At 33.4% G+C, this 18,601-nt stretch overlaps 1 protein-coding gene and 1 pseudogene across 7 annotated transcripts in view; one reads left to right on the forward strand and one right to left on the reverse strand.

The window, feature by feature from the left end:
• FSTL5 (follistatin like 5) overlaps positions 1–18,601 on the forward strand; it is an 875,733-nt gene that overhangs the window by 125,534 nt on the left and 731,598 nt on the right. The gene's annotated exons all lie outside the window — the stretch shown is intronic.
• LOC143665912 (PR domain zinc finger protein 5-like) lies at positions 7,641–16,816 on the reverse strand (annotated as a pseudogene).

Here is an 18,601-nt window from a genome sequence, read left to right on the forward strand (position 1 = left end):
TGCTCAAGTCCTATATTTTCTTGCTTTGAGATATTTCTTGACCTACAAGTTGCTTATTTTCAGAAATAGTAAAGACATGTCATGGTTTGCCTTAATATAAGCAGATCAGCTGTGATGTATTGCAATTTAACCAATCAGACAATTTACTAAAAGAAACAAAGCATCAAGAAGCAGAGGAGTTTCCTAAAATGGTCAATTTAGAAGTGATTACTTTTTCTTATCAATATTTTAAAATTAAGTCCATATAAGTACACTACTAAGTTAAGAATGAGTTAACAGCTTTATTAACAACAATTTACAAATGACATACTTTTCCATTCTAAACTTAAAACTGTCATCTAGGCTGTAATTGAATATGTCTTACATTTGAATGTTGCTAAATAATAAACAGCATGTGTTTGCTATTGTGTTAGAATGCAACCGTGTTGTTAAACTAATTTTTTATTTATTATCCTCTATTTTTAGTATTTAGATACACGTACATAGCTAAAATATTTAGAAATTATAGATTTTAGAAATGGAAAATGGTTACAGGAGATAAATTATTATAATAAATTTAAGTGTGTACTTACTTGGAATAAATTATGATTGTGCTGAGAACTGCTCATTCATACGTTTCTAAGTGTTATTGTGCAACCTGTTTTGATAAGCCAGTCTCAGAAGTCAATGATACAGAGGAGTCTTAATATATATATAACAATTAGGATATTTGAAGTTATGGAGGTGAATCAGAAAAAAGAGTTGACTTTTCCACAGATTCTACCCCTCTGTTCATATTTTCTACATTCTCATTATGCCATACAACTCTGGAGAAATGGCTCATTTTTGAGAAATGAAAACACTACATTGAAACCTCATATAAACTTATTTATGTAAGTTTCTACTTTTCTGTATTCCTTTGTGTATATCCATTTTTTTTCAACTAGTGTCCTTTTACTTTGGCTGGCAGGAAATCCTTTAACATATTTTACAGTGGATCTATTATTTTAGCATAAAAGCTAGAATAGGAAATAGAAATATATTATGGTTAGACTCTCTTGTTGTACAATTAATCCAAAAGGAGGTAGGAAAAATAAACAAATAGTGGAAGGGACATATGCAAAACAAATAGCAAGATAGAATCAAAATTCAATGCATTAATAATCACATTAAATGTAAATGGTCTTAAATCAAAATTAAAAGGATAAGGTTGTCAGATCGGATAAAAAAAGCAAAGAATAACTATATGCTACTTACAAAAATTGCACTTTAAATATATATATATATGTATAAATATATATACATGCAAATATATTAAAAGTTAAATGATGGTAAAAAAGACACAAACTGCTAACACTAATAAAAAAAAGCTAGTGTAGCTATAACATTTTCAGACAAAGCAGATTGAAAATACATTATAATATCAAGGATTAAGTCATTGCTTAATGACCACGAGTCAGCCATCAGGAGAGAATTATAATGCCAAATGTCCAAGATCCCATAAGAAACCTTCCAAAACAGGAAGTAAAAACTTGCAGAACTGAAAGGAGAAATAAAGATGTCCAAAATTATATTAGAATATTTTAATAACTCAACAATGATTGATAAGTAGAAAAATCAGTAAAGTTATTGAAGATTTGAACACTTAAAAAATTAATAATGATCAAACTAACACTTAAAAGACAATTTACCTTACAACAGCAGAGTACACATTATTTTCAAATACTCATGGAACATTGATTGAAACCGTATCCTGAATCATAAAACAATCCTCAATAAGGTTTTTTTTTTGTATGCTGAATTGAAGGTCACATTTCATTATTTTTCCATGTGAGTATCGCATTATTGCAGCACCATTTGTTGAATTTTGTTTGTTTGTTTGGTTGGTTTTTGTTTGTTTTTACTTGTATGTTTGTTTTGGAAATTGCGTGGCCTGGAAATCGAACCCGGGTTTCCCACATGGCAGGCGAGAATTCTGCCAGCGAACCACCCTGGCACCCCCAACTTTCAGTAAGTTTTAAAAGGTCAAAATAATAAAGAAGAATGTTCTTTTACCATGATGAAAATAAATTACAAATCAATAGAAGATTCCCCAGACAATCTCGAATGTTAAGAATCTAAATAGTATACTTTTCAATAATGCATGGCTCAAGAAAAATCAAACTTAAACTTTGAGTTTTGAAGAATTTTGGCCAAATAAAAAATGAAAATACATGGAGTGCCTTGAATCTAATGCTGTACTGAGGGACAATTAGTAGCCCTAATACCTATGTTTAGAAATAAAGGAGGAGAAAAAAAGTCTCAAGTCAATTTGGCCGACTTCCACCTTAAAAACTAGAAAATGAAGAATAAATTTAATCTAAACTAAGGGGAAAAAAAGAATAATACAGATAAGAGAAGGAATCAATAATATATAAAACAATAGTGAAAAATGCTGCTTCTTTGTAAATGTTGATAAAGTTAATACAACCACTATTAGTCAGTGTTCTTCAGTGAAAGACACCAAAGGATATAGATATGCATGTGTATGTGTAGATATGCAGGTATATTTATGAATATATGTATGCATATGTATGTGTATGTATATATATATCTAATGAGATTATTATAAGGAAATAATTGATTATAGTAGCTGGCAAGACTAAATTCTGTAGGGCAGACTGGAAGCTGGAAATTCTGTTAAAAGAGATGCTGAAATCTTGAATCTGAATTCCTTAGTTTGGAAACTCAGGAAAGAGTGGATGGTATAGACCTGTGGCAAAATTCTGACCCATGTCTGGAAATCTCAGTTCATATCTTAATACATCCACCTGATCCTATAAGGCCCACCCCACATCATTGTGGACAATCTCCTTTATTTACAATGAACGTATTCTAGATACTAATGTCATCTATGAAATACCACTAGGGGGTAACCTTGTCGGGTTTGACCAAGTAGCTGAACACCATAAATAGCCAAGTTGAGGCATAAAATTAACTATCACAAAGTCTAGCCAAAGTAATCAGAAAACAAATGACCAATAATGGGCTATAGTATAATAATGGAACGTTATGAGCAACTTTATACCAGTAAATTGGACAACTTACATGGTATGGACAAATTCCATGAGACACATTAACAAAACTCATGTGATAAGAAACTAATCACCAGAGTAGCACTAAATCAAATAAAGAATTTGAAAATAAAGATCTTCATACAAAACTCACCAGATAAATTCACTGGTGCATTCTACCAACTCTTTCAGGTAATATAAATTCTTTAGAAACTTGTTCAGAAAATTTAGCTGGAAGGAATACTTACAACTCATTTTGTGAGGCTACCATTACCCTAATACCAAAACTATATGAAAGCATTGAATGAATGGAAACCCACAAAATAAAACCCTCATGGATATAGAGGAAGAATTTCTAAAACACAATTTTAAATGATATTGAACAATATACAAAACAGGGTAATACATTATGAGCAAGTGGGGTTTATCTCAAAAATACAGGTTAGTATAACATATGGAAAAAACAATGCAATTCACTATATTAATAAACTAAAAAGGAAAAACCATACAATCATGTCAAATAGTGTAGAAGAAACACTTGAAAAGATCTTTAAAATCTCTCGGCCAAGTAGCAAGAAAAGTGAGCATACTACATTGATAAAGTGAATCTATGAACTTCCTAGGTAGAATTAACTAACATAAGATGTTAGTTCTACCCATATTGATGTGTTGATCTCATTCAAATTGGGAATTGATATTGATGCTATTCAAAACTCAATGCTCCTTTTTTTTGTAAAAATGGATGAGCTGGGGCAGGCCACGGTGGCTCAGAATGCAGAGTTTCTTGCCTGCCAGGTTCAATTCCCAGTGTCTGCCCATGCAAAAAGAAAAAAGAATAAGCTGGTGCTAAAATTCATATGAAAACATAATGGGCCTAAAACAGTCAAAACAAATTTGTAAAAAAAACATAGTTGGAGACTAATACCTGATTTCAAATCTTTCCCTGACTTTTGAGTAATCAGAACAGTTTTGCATTGACTTCAAGATGGTCAGATAGACCAATGGAATAAAACAGAGAGTACAGAAATAGACCTATGCATATATGCATACCTGATTTTTGCAAATGCGTAGAGGTAATTGGTGGAACAAATGGATATCCATATGTAATAGAATGAAGCGCAATTCATACTTCGTAAAACTTAACTCAAAATGGATCTTAGTCCCAATTTTAAAGTGTAAAACTATAAAACTTTTAGAAGAAAATTTCGTGAACTTCAGCAAAGATTTCTTACATAAGACACCAACATTATGATTCTTAAAAGAAAGAAAGATAAATTGCTCTTCACCAAATTTATAATATTTTTATATTCATTATATTTATAACAATTTGCTCTTAGCACATCAGCTATTTGAAGTTTTTAATAAAAGAATAATTTCAAAAAACCAGAAAAATATTTTTTAAATGTTTCAAGTAGATATCATACTAAGTGAACAGAGGGCTTAATAGAACTATACATGTTCAGTCAGAATCTCGTGTGTTAGTAATAAGTACATCACATTCGCCATCTCCTACCTACTTAAGCATGAATCTTCTCCAGGCAGGCCAGCTTCATAAGCACGGAACCTATTAGCAAGACCACAAGCTTGGTTTAAAGCTCTGCTGTCTCTGTCTTGAAATTCTTAATGATTTTTGAACAATGCTTCTGCATTTTCATTTTGCACTAGGCCCCACAAATTGTGTAGTTGATCCTGTCTCAAGCCATGATTATTTCCCTCAGCTATTTCTAGGAGTTCCCATGTATGAACTACCTCCTAATTCTGAAATTACGTTAAAGATGTCCAGTGACCATTCTACAGCTCGCATAAATTGCTGTGAATTCCAGAGGCTCTGCTGTTATGATGTGATTGTTTCATCCATTGACCCACTTGAGTATAAATTGAACATGAGGCCTCTATTATTTCTAAACGTTCACTACAACAGTGTGAATATTCTTTTGAGAATGTTATTAGACAAGTTCATAGAATGCAAAAACTCTGGGACCAGAAAAATAACATTGAAATAAGGAATTAATTTGACCCCAAATAAACACAAGCCAACTGATTGTAATCTTCAATTACAATGTGTTTTTTCCAATATAATTTTGAAAGAAATTATAAGAATGGAGCTCATAAGAAGGACTTATTTCTTCTTTTCTTGGAGTCTAGTCCAAGGAGTCTGTATTTTAACAAGTTCCCCAGTGATTTTTATGCACATTAAAATTTGAGAAATACTGGGAGACTCTTTTCAGACCTGTAACCTTTATCCAGAAGTCAGGCATCTGTGAATAAGTTGCTGAACTCTTAACTTTACTCTCTGGTTCTTGGCAATCCATCTTTCCCCATAGTCCACTTACATTTTGAACATAGTCCTGCCCTGTCTTCTTACATTTATGAAATAACTTTTTCATTTGTCTGCAATGTAAATTATACTATTTACAGACTGTTATTAACATTTCCATCCCATTTTGACTCTTGTCTTTTTTTGACCTTTGTGATTGTGCACTCACTTGGCAGACTAATATGATATTGAAGTGATCTGAATGGAATGTGGTTTCCATACTGTAAATGCAGAATCACATTGAAAAGGCAGATTGTAATACATAGGCCTGATAATTTTCTTCTAAATTTCCAGTATGATGCTATAAATTTCCAACATGATGCTATAATTTAGAACTCAACATGGGATTATTCAATTAAAACAATTTTTATTTGACTCTGAAATCAGTTTGAATTTTGAATGTTTTGACATTATTGCAGCATTAATGTATAATAACTTATGACTTCTATGCATGTGTTCAGTGGCTAATATTTTTCAGTTTTTTAAAGTTATTCATTTATATTCAAATGATATTAAACACATTGTCATATAAAATTGGGAACACTTTGAACCTATAAATATACTGTTGAAACAATGACATAATGAGAAATATATCAAAATCTATTTTTATAAAACATAATCTGTAATTTCAGATACAAAATATCATGTTATGACCATACTTTAGTTCTCTTCTAAATTAAAATCCTTGGATTTCTATGTTTTAAAGTTATCTCTTGTGAGTTCCAAATTTAGTATCCTTACAGAGTTTAAACATCTATGGGGAATTTTTATGTTTCTTTCTGAAGATGGAACTGGGCATGAATATATTTCTAAATGAGATTTCTGATGTAAAAGAAATGTTCAGAAAACATTTCTTCTTAACTCATTAGACTCAAAATAATTTCCTTAAAATCTAATTTCCTCCCTTTTGAGTTGGCTCTAATTACAGGGGTTCATAGACTTGAACTTCCTTTTAAAATTTTTCTGGCTTTTAGATTCATAGATGCTATTTTGACATCACTATTGCATTTTATCATATCTTCTTCTCAAGCAAGCTGTTCATTGTACAATGCTGTCAAATATTTTACTATAACGTAACATAAAGGAAGAAATTAGACTTCTTGCTTTAATTTCCCTTAAGCATCAATGACAGTTTCAGTCATAGCAATTGCCAGGTTTGTATTTTTTGCCCTGGGTTTCAGATTATATAGGGTGATTGAGGGTAATTCAAATGTGTTTCAGAATTATCTTCTGCCAAGATTTTGGAGACTGTCTTTTGCAAAACAGTGTGAATGCTCTGAGAACTCTATCATATCTACACTAACGTTTTCTGTGCACTTTTATTGACCATAAGGGTAAAAGGCTAAATTCCCCATAACTAATAAATTAATGTTATGCCACTTTGTCAATCAACACATATTGAGAACATACTATATATCAATTTTAATATATATTTACATATCATCATTTTCTAAAGATTGCCAATATAAACTCAGAAAGGATCACTTGAAAAATATTTTTAAAGTTTGTTGATTTTGTGGAGGTCTTGTGAAAGTATTCTAAATCATCAACATCACACCTGAATGATGAGAGATTATGATGTTTCCTGAGAGTTCTCTAAAACGAGCAATATTTTAATAGATATTTTAGTTCTCAAATATTTTTTATTTTAAACTGACCTATTATATGGAACTATTGAATAAGTAAGATTTCTGATCTGTTTCATAAAATAGCAAATATTTAACAGGCTGTTGCTTGAGACTTTGAAAACTCTTAACTCATACCCTCATATACAGTGAGACAGATGACTCGATTTATCCATGAGAAAAGTCATTATAAGCAGCTGCACTAAACAACACACACACACACACACACACACACTACAAAGGCAATAATATTAAAATAAAAAGGCCTAAAAGGGGAGTACATTAATAAAGTTCATTACAGGGAGATGGTCATTTACTTAAAATGGCTATGAAAGAGAGCCATCAGTCCTTTCTCTGTTTTTTTTTTTTTTTTTTTTGTAAGAAAGAACATGTGTAATGCTTTGCAGTGTTATAAAGCTATTCTTTCCCATTTGTACCATTTCTTGGTAAAAGTAGGATTTTTCTTTCTGTTTTTTCACGTGCATTTTGAGACTGCAAAAGTAGGCAAATAAGAACTAGCAGCCCTGTTGAGTTACTTTGGCTACGTGTGCTATGCTGATCAGGTGAGAGAAACATGGGATGCATATTAGGAGCCCTCCTGGGTGATGTCATTCCTTCACAGCTGTCGCCTTCACTGTGGCTGTTGTCCGTGCACACTTGACGTAGTCATTCCTTGTAAACTTCTTTTGGGAAAAATGGGTATTGTGCCAGTGAGCGATTGGAATTACGAGTCAGGTTGTGTCAGATCAGTATTTTCTTCAGGTTTAAGGCTGAGCCACAAACCTAGCACCAAAAAGCCTTTTCTCTGGCATGTACTGCACTCTGAGCCCTTCTACAGCTTCTCCCTGGCGTGAATATGAATGTACAGCTTCAAGCCATCGTTTTTACTGGATTCTTTTTTATAATAATAAGGACACTGATAGGGTCCCTTGTCTGTGCATCTCTGTATATGAACTGTCAGTTTCCCACCACTGGCAAATTTCTGGCCACAGTTTTGGCACCTTTTCTCCTGATGCTTTTTCTTATGACTTGTAAGCACTGGAGGTGTAATGGGGATACCTTGTTACATAGCTCACATCTGTATTTCTTGTGTCTTTCATGGACCACTCACACATGAACATTTAAGGCATCTGTCCTTGTCTTTTCTTAATTTTTTTGCATGGCCAGGCACCGGGAGTTGAACCCGGCTCTCCGCCATGGCAGGCCAGAACTCTGCCACTGAGCCACCGTGGCCCACCCGCATCCTTCCTTTTAAAGGTAGCACTACAGTGATTGCACTTGGAAGTCTTCTCACTGTTATATTTTAGCTGGTGTCTGCACAGAAAATGGAGTTGGGAACAAAACTTTAAACTCCTTATCCTGGAATGGTCTCTCTTTTGACTCTTGTAAACGCTCTTTGTTATCAAATCTCTTTCCTCAAAGCTTGCATTTGTCAGGGTTCTCTCCACCATGTATCACTTCGTGGGCACCAAATTGATCAAGCCTCTTGAAAGGCTTGTTACACATCTTGCAGTTATAGGGTTGTTTTTCCAAGTGGGTGAACATATGACGTTTTAGCTGATCAGTTGAAATAAATTTCTTCATATATTCTTGATAATTGGTATCTCATGAATCTTTTTCTGTTCCTATAAACTTGATGTGGAAGGACACTTTTTTAAAATGAATTTTTATTGAGATATATTCACACACCATATAATCCATCCAAAGTATACATCAGTGGCTCACAATATCATCACGTTGTCGTACATTCAATGCCACACTTAATCTTAGAGCATTTTATTACTAAAAAAAAGAATAAAAATAAAAAATAAAACCCAAAGCAGCCATGCCCCTTATAACCCCTATTATTTTTTAACCAGTTTTATTCACACACCATACAATCCATTCTAATGTAAAAATCAGTGGCTCTTGGTATAATCACATACTTATGCATTCACCTTTAAAACTAATATGAGAACATTTTCATTTCTTCTGAAGAAAAAAATCCCTAACCTTTATATCTCCCTATTACTGACATTTAGCTTTGATATGTTACATTTGTTACAATTATTGCAAGACTATTACAATGTTACTGGCAACTATAGACCTTAGTTTACATTAATTGTAGTTTTCCCATACACCACCCAATTATTAACACCTTGTAATAGTGGCATATGTTTGTTCTTAGCTTCATGTAAGAACTTTCTTATGTTTACACAATTAACCATCATCATTTCCACTCTTAAGTTTCACTAATTTTTTATCCTCTAACTTTTCTTCTGGTGACATACAAGACTATGGCTTCCACTTTCAACCATACTCATAGTCAGCTTTGTTAATTAGACTTGTAATATTGTGCTCCCATCACACAGTATTGTGCTATCCATTTCCGAATCTTTACAATCGATCTTATTGTGTATTCTGTACTCCTTAAGCATTGATTGCTCAATCTCTGCCCTCTTTCTATCTCCTGGTGACCTATGCTTTCGACTTAACTATCAGAATTTGGCTCATTATAAGTAATTGATATTAGTGAGCCCACACAATATTTTCCCTTTTCTTTCTGGCTTTTTTTTTCTCTCAACATAATGTCCTCAAGCTTCATTTACATGTTGCATGGCCTCAGGACATCATTCCTTCTTGCCACCGCAGGACATTCCATCAGATGTCTACAGCAAAGTTTGTCATTCCGCTCATCAGTTGCTGGATCCTTGGGCCACCTCCACCCATTGCCAATTGTGAATAAAGCCACCATATATGTTGGTGTGCAAATGTCTGTTAAAGATGCCTCTGCTCTCTGGTCTTCTGAGTATATACCTAGTAACAGGATTGCTAGTCAATATGGCAATTTTATACTTAGCTTCTGAAGGTACCGTCACACTGACTGCCATCTAGGGGAGCTGCACAATTCTATTTCCCATATCCTTTCTCCACATCTCCAGCACTTGTAGTTTTCCGTTTATTGAAGAATACGGTTTATTGCACACTGAACATATTTGCTTTTTCTTAAGATCTCTAATGTGGACCATCTCCAAGTGTTTTTCCAGGAAGTCCTTGCTCGTAAGACTCTATCTACAGCTGTGGGACTTGCACACAAATCTGGCATCCACCCAGCAAGTTTCTCTGTGCTGCACAAAGTGTCTTTGTAAAGCCTGCTTAACAGGACATTTCTTCCCACAGATGTTACCTTTAAATTCTTTCTTTTCTCTGGGCTTCTGATGTAATGTCTGAAGACGCTTGGCAAGAATTTCCTCCCTGGTAAAACTTGATTCACACGGGGAATGATCGTAGTTCTCTTTAGAACCAAAGTGATTGTTTCGGCCAGCTTTTGATTGTCCTCTAGAATTTTTTACTTCTCCTTCTTGGATCACTGACATCATGTGCTTGTTCTTCCTCATCGGTCTCCATGTCACTGTCCAGGAAGCCAATCAGAAGCATGTAACCCTTTCGGTGTCTTCAGTTGCCAATTAAAACATAGTCTCTTCTTCTTGAATGGCTCCTTCTTGAATGCTCCTGAGATGGTGTCTCATGAACAAAGCCAAACCAGTTGGAGTGTCCTGGGTTGGTGGCACCCAAAATGGGTAGAGATTCTCCCTTACTCCCAGGTTCCCCACATCAGCCTGTAGTCCAGACTTCCATCCAGTTCTTCAGGCATACTCTTCTTTCCAGCCAACGCTCCAAACTTCTTACCCTTTCCCAGTCTGCGGGCCGTGTAGTGTTCCCTCTGGTCCTCAATCCAGGAGTGCTAGACAGGTCTGAAGGGGAGAACCACGCACTCAAGCCTACGCTCCACACCTGGGAGGTGACAGATCTAAATTTGGGGTGCCAGGGTGTTGGAGAGAGGAGAGTGGGGAAGAAGGAAACGGAGTTTTTCTTCCAGAATCCCCACCTCCCAGCCCATTCCAGGGTGGGCTCAGCCCCTCTTGCTTTCCCAGGTCTCAACTCTGTCCAGAGCAAAAAACTATTTCAGTTTTGAGAATCGAAAGAAAAAAAGAAATTGACTAAGCAGTCAGTAAATATAAAAAATTAATACAGGCCTGACACATTTTTCTGTTTTTCTCTCATTTCTATTGCACAAAGAAATATTAGCTACTCACCATTTATTTGGATTTAAATATCAAATGGTTTTAGATTGTCTTTTTCAGATTTTAGAAATTTGGGTTATTAAACATACACGATGTAGCCATACAACAATTTAATGACTTTAGTCTTTTCATGGCATTTCTAACTTTTTGGGAAAAAGCTTTTCTGTGTTATTTTGAAATGTTATGTCTTTTCTTAAATTTGAAATTGACTGAATCACACCTGTTCAGATAGGAATAGTGAACTTACATTTTCCACTACAACTGTGTCATTGTTTTGAATGTAATAAGGAGTTGTACCAGCAGAAGTTTGTAGGCTCAATGATTTTTTTTTCTCTAATTGAGTAGACAGTGTGAGTACACTGCACCTTTTTTTTTTACTTTTGTTCTTCTTCTCAAAGCAAATATTGCATATCCCTGTTCTATTAAGTTAGAAATCTAACTCCATCTAAAATGTTTAATGTGAACATAAATGTTCCAATAGAATAGAAAATGAGTTGTAAGTCTGAAGTCAACTAGGTGTATTGTCATTTTTGGAATACTCAGATCAAGGTCTGATCTGTTTTTCTTTAAAGCAAATGTACCAGGAGAAACTTCCATATGCCCAATCTAGCTCTGCTCCTTTAGTAATGAAAATGTGATTGCTTCCTAATCACTAAGGAAAACAGATCCCAAAAAACAGGTCGAATGGTTTCCTCATCTACCATTGTGTTTATCTCTATATATCTCAGAACTTACACCCCTCCTCACAAGCATCGTTCATTTCCCTTTTCTGACCTAAAATGATTAATTGGCATTGATTATGCATGAACACATCATCAGTGATGAACTGAAATGCTAATTTTCCCATAATATGTCATACTATTCTTCAGAATGTGTTTGTGGCATAATACCGTGTTATATTGCCCAACACTACAGTATTGTATCATTCAAATAGAAAAATTTATTGAATAGATAGTAAAATTTAATTTAATTTCTATAGGGCAATTGTGGGAGTGTTTAATAAGTTCAAAGTGCATTCTACTGTCTCCAAACAAAGCTGTCAAAGTAGTTTACATATATTTGACTCTGTAATATGAATAATGTAAAGCATTATAAATAATAGAAAATATTAATGCTTTAATCTGTATGAAAATAGCTGATAAGCTTAAAAAATTGCTAAGTTGTCCCTAAATACTTAAAAAATTAGCTCAAGCAATTTTTCTTCTATGAGATAATGGCGAGCAATAAGGAGTTTGTCAGTATCATGGTCATCTCTGTATAGAGCCCTTGAGGGACGTCTAGATTAAAAGGAAAAGTAGAGGGAAACCTTTTACAGTCTCACTAGAAAGCTATGATTTAGTGAAATAAATTTATGGGAATTTAAAGATTAGGAAAAAATAGAAGCCCCCTGCCATCTCCATTCAAATACAGTGCTAACAGGGCAGGTCAGTCATATACCCCAGCTGGGATGTCCATTTTCCCAGGACCTAGTTGCAACCTACTGCACACAGGTGTTTTCATATGAAGCAGCAGCTCAATCTCCTGTGCGGACACATGAGATTCAGTTTCCCTGTATATTGACATTTTTGCTTTATGGTAAATTTAATAACAGATATTTTAAGTTAACTGATAATACTTATACTAATTTCAGAGTTTGAATTTTGCATTTAGCTACATTTCCTTTCCTCTTTGTTAGGAAATAGTTCTGATATTCAAAAATATATCAAAATAATTTAACAAACTGCTGTGAAACCAGCACCAAATAAAGAAATAAAATATTACTAATATTGCTGAAGCAAGTCCCCTACCTCTGCCACTCCACACCTATACTCGTTTCCAGCTGAAGTCTTTAAAAAAATGTTAAGCATTTCCTTTACGTTCTTTGCAAGTTTACTATAAAAGGATGTGTTAATAAACAGTAAATATGAATTTGCTTGTTGCAAATCTTTATAAAATTGAACATACTCTATTTACTCACATTGATTCCAGTAGCTTTAATTCATTTATGTCCTCTATATTCATACAAATGTTCTCCAAGTTAAGGATCCTTAGTTTTTTAAAGGAAATTTTTGTAACAAACAGTGCTGCTAGTAACATTCTTATACATTTTTCCATGTGCACATAAGCAAAATCTACCTTAGGATACATACTCAAAAGTGGATATGCTATCTCATAGGATAACTGGATATTCAAATGTAGTTGTTATTCACGAATTACTCTAGAAATGGGTTACCAATTTAATCCAATAACGATTTTTCTCACCACGTATTTTGTTTCGTTAATCTTATTTATCCCTATTTAACTCTAGCCTAAAAATCTGTATGTCTCAATATGTAGTAAGTAAATCTGTGTCTTGTGTCTTCAGAGTTCTCTCTGCTATTCTTAATCTTCACACTTACAAATGTCTCAGTTAAAAAGACAACCTCATTAACATTTTGACTGTGATGAAATTGAATTAGATTTAAGGATAATTAAAAATGTTTAAGATATTTGTTGTTCCTATGAATTAACATGCTGCATATCAATTTACTTGGGTATTCTCCAATCCCTTTCAATACAGTCCATAAGTAATATTTTATAAAGATATTACAGATGATTTGGTAAATTTTTCCTACTTATTATAACATTACTTCGATGGTATTGTATTTATAGTGGTATATTCCTTCTGTACGTAAAGTAATTTATTTTTATAATTTGATTAAATTGTTTTTTGAATTCTCTTATTAATTCCAGTAACTCATTTCCAATTTAATTCTGTTTTCAATGTTGAGAAGTATATAGTTTCTTAAATAATGAAAGCGGTATTCACTTTTTTTTACATTAAACCATTTATTACATTTTTTCTCATTTTAATATCTAGAAGTGCCAGTAAATTGTTGCATAGAAGTAGGAACTTTGAGTATCACTGTCAGATTCTTGATTTTCGAATGAAATATACCTAGTGTTTCATCCATGAAGTAAACATTTTTCTTTTTATTTATGCAAAATTGTCTTCATTAGTTTAAGAATATTCTCTTACAAGTATCACTATTTTGTTAATTATTTAGTTTATTCTTTTGGTGCATGACCCAGGAATAGAACCTGGGTCTCCCCCATGGAAGGTGAATATTCTACCACTGAGCCACTCAGACACCCTATTTTGTTAATTATTTACTTTTAATATTCTAATAAGATATTTACTTATACCTACTATATTTTGTCATGTATTGATGCGATTGATTTCTCTTTTCCCATAATGTATTTTTCACTAAATTTTCTAATACAAAATCATCCTTGAACACCTGCAGTTAGCCCAATAGATGTGTCTGTGTGTCTGTGTGTATATATGTGTATCTATATGCATATATTCAATGTATATGTTGTTGAATTTTAATCAATTTTGCATCTATTTCTATAAATAAAGTTAGTCCACGATTTTTCATGTTTAGTTTTGCTATTTAGTAAATTCTAGATTCAGCAAATGAGAAAAGGGACTTTCCTATTCCGTTATCTGTACATTTTTACCTAAGCCTAGAATTAGTTATTTTTTTCAATGTCAGTTCTCCTGTAAAATTCTCTGGGCCTGTGTCAGTAGTTGTGTTTTGGGGTAGAATTTTCAGCTATCGTTTAAATGTCTTTATTTATCATATGAACATTTAAGTAATTCATACACTTTGAAATCAGTTTTGATAAACTATATTTTTCTAGAAAATAAATTTTATCTCAGTTTTAAAATTTATTTGTTTATTGTTGTTTATAAGATTGTCGTTAATTTTAAATCTTATCTGTGTCTGGGTCAACTTTTTTATTTGTAATATCAACCATTTTTTGTCTTCTATCTTTATTTCTTAAACATAGTGGAAGATTATTTTACTGTTCATAGCCAATTTGGGGAAATGTTTATTTACTTTCTATTTTATCTTTGTTTACTACTTCAGTAACTTCTGAATTAATTATTGCTTTTTCCACTGCTTTCTATTTTGGGGGGTACTAATCTGCTTTATCTCTATCTAACTTCTTTTGCTAGATGCTAAGATTAGTCCTTACAAGTATTTATTCTTATGTAATTTCAACGATCAATGCTACGTATTTTACTCAGCTATTTTAGATATGCCCTACAGCTTTTGATATGTGAAATAATTAGTATTATATATTTCTATGTTTTTGTTCCCAAGCTGTATTAAAAGAATTGTTCCTCTTACCCGTCAGTTCATTAGAAGTGGTTTTAAAAACTGTCCAAGTTTATTTGAAGTTGTCAGTGATTTCTGACATAATTTTATTGTGTTCGCAAATTATATTCTATGTGACACTTGTTCTTTGATAGCAATTAAAAATTGTTTTGGCTACCACATTGAATAGATTCATACATGTATGTTTCCTGTGTAGTGGAGAAGAATGCTATTTTTTGTAACTGGTTGAAGAAAAAATTTGCATGTATCTTCATACCATATTTGAAATAGTTACATTCCAGTGATCTCTATTTTATATACCCACGCTATTTTATGTATAAATACTGAGCTTTAGATACAGATTTTTGAATGATTCTGTTACAAGAAATTTTATTTTGTTTCTCTAACATTTTGTTTATTATTTACAGAAAGTGATGTGTTAAAATCTCTCAAAAAATGATAGATTTGTATTCTGTTCATTTGCAATTTCTCAGATTTCACATTAATTTTTAAATATTTTTCATTTTATATATATATGCATATGAATATGCATATACGTATATATGTATTTAATCGTTCTCATTCTACATAGCATAAGAGCTCTCCCATATTTGGACCTTTATATTTTTCTGTGCTTTATTCGAATTTGTCTGAAAGTTCTCTAATTTTCTTCAGCTCTATGTTGTTTAATCCCTCAACTGGTTAGGTTTTTTTTTTCAAATTATCCTAACCATGTTCTTCAAAGGGCTCCACACCTTACTCATGGCTTTACAGTTCTCTGGACCTCCTTAACCATTTTTTTTTTTCTAACATGGGCAGGCACTGGGAATCGAACCCGGCTCCTCTGGCATGGCAGGCAAGCATTCTTGCCTGCTGAGCCACCGTGGCCCACCCTCCTTAACCATTTTTAATTGCCTTGATTTATATTGTATAGCCAATTAATTCCAACATCTGAAATCCTTGGGAGCATAAACAGCCCATTGTTGCTTCCAGTAACAGTCACTGTAATAACTTCTTACACATGCATGCTTTTTATAAATTTTGATTCTGAGATTATGTTCTGCTTATTTCTGACTTTGGGAAATAGTGAAGCTTGGGTCAAAGGCATGCACTTCCAGAGATGAAGCACTTATGTGCTTCACATGACCTTAAAGCCTTAACAATCTAAGAACAGACAGAAGTAGCATTGCGAAAATGTCCTTAGATTATAATCCATAAACTCTTATTTGGAGATAGAAGAGGTGGAGGAAAAAATGAGGAATGGGGAAAAAATGTTATCAGGCAGCCCACTTCAGCCCAGGGTTTGGGATACAGTGAAATTGTTCTCCTGGCAGTAAGTAGACTAAAGGGTTACTGCTGCAGACGTGTGTTACAGCATCAATGGTTTTGGTCATTAATAAGGCATTTCTGGTTGAGAGGGTGTGAAGCAAAGAGTAGAGCTCCAAAGCTTTGTGTCAATCTCTGTCCAACCACCTCCACTCTGCCACCCACAACCCTCTTGACTATCGTTGATCTTCCCAGGAGTTTTATTACAGTTATTATAACACTTTCTCACTTGCATGCTTCCCTCTTGCTTTTGTAGATTTTCCAAGGAATCAGCAGGCCAAGTTGCTTTGGCATTTTTTCCAGTCCACTTTAAGGGTTTCAGCATTATGCCAATATCTCTGTCATTTCGCTTTGCACTGTTTCAGTATCTATTGTCTGCTCCCCTTACGGGTTTACTGAGTGGGACAAATGTTCACAGTTTCAGCATCAGTTCACAACTTTAATTAAAAGCTCCGTCTTGATTTTGAACCTGATAACTCTCAGGGGGTGGCTTTTTCAGAATTTATGGTTTACAGTATTATTGTAAATTGATGGCTCCAAAACTTTTACAACATTTAAAATTTTTCCCTATTTATATTTTTTACTTCATTTGCTTGCTGACTTTAAAATACTACTTGAAATCGATGAAAACTGTGAAAAGAATGATATAATTATGATAAAGTTTAATTTTCAGATGTAAAAATTATATTTAAATTAAAATATAATATTACACATACCTATGAAATGGGTGCATTTTTTAAAGGGAAAGAAGGTAATATTGACAATAGTGGATAACCCAGATGAATCATTTACCGCCCAAATTGTATCTTTGTCTATAACGTGCTATAGAATATCACCCGTGTCAACTATTCAGTGCTTTCTTTTTTTCCACATCTTGAATAAATTGTAATCCCAAAGTATAATGGTAAGTTTCATGACTTCAACAACTGTGATTGTAATTCCTAGATCTCACTCACCTTTTGATTACAATTAAGCTAAAATTATGGTGGCTCTTACCATTTATCTGCTGAAGCAGGAATCAAGACCCTTTCAAAATTACTTCTACTTATTTTAGGGCAATCTGAGATGGGACATGTATTTCTTTTCTAAGACTGTTTAATTCATGTTTTTGGCTCTGATATCATTTAATCACATTAGCTTGAAAATGCTACTGCATTTGCCGTGGTCATCATACCCTGTAAGTCTCGATGAACCCCCAGATTGTGGGAATGTAAATAGGGGATGGAAAAATGTGACTTTTCGTGAGCTTAATTAAGTTAACAAGTGTGAATACTTTAAAGATTTCCCACCATATAATAATTATGATTTATTAATTCTTTTTCTGCTTATTCTAATCATTTAATATCAGAAATCAGACAACATATATCCTTTTGTGTTAGGTTTATTTCACCCAACACAATGTATTCACGCTTCATCCATGTTGTCACATGTGTTAGAGCTTCATTCTTATTTATGGCCGAATGATATTCCATTGCATGTATAACCACATTTTATTGACCCACATGGATTGTTTCCACCTTTTGGCAATTGTGAAAAATGCCGCCAAGGATACTCATGTGCAAATATCTGCTCGAGTACCTGCTTTCAGATCTTTTGGGTATATACAAAGAAGTGGGATTGCAGGTCATATGGAAATTCTGTACCTACATTTCTGAAAAATTCCCAAACTGCTTCCACAGTGGCTGCACCATTTTGCATTCCTACAACAATGACTGCGTATTTCTATTTCTTCACATTCTCTCCAATACTTATAATTTCCTGCTTTGTTTTTTTAAATAGTTGCCATTCGAGTGAATATGGAGTGGTATCTCACTGTGGTTTTGATTTTCATTTCCCTAATAGTTAATGAGGTAAAGCATCTTTTCATGTGCTTTGTAGTCATTTGTATATCCTCATTTGAGAAATGTCTATTCAAGTCTTTTGCTCATTTTTACTTGGGTTGTTTGTCTTTATATTGTTGAGTTGTAGTATACTTACGTACTCTGGATATTGAACCCTTAGCAGGTAATGTGGTTTCCGGATATTTTCTCCCAATGAATAGGTTGTATTTTCAGTTTCATGATAAAGCCCTTTGATGTAGAAAACTTTTATAGAGTCCTATTTACCTATT

This window comes from Tamandua tetradactyla, chromosome 22, assembly GCF_023851605.1.
Source record: "Tamandua tetradactyla isolate mTamTet1 chromosome 22, mTamTet1.pri, whole genome shotgun sequence".
NCBI classification, from domain to species: domain Eukaryota; kingdom Metazoa; phylum Chordata; class Mammalia; order Pilosa; family Myrmecophagidae; genus Tamandua; species Tamandua tetradactyla.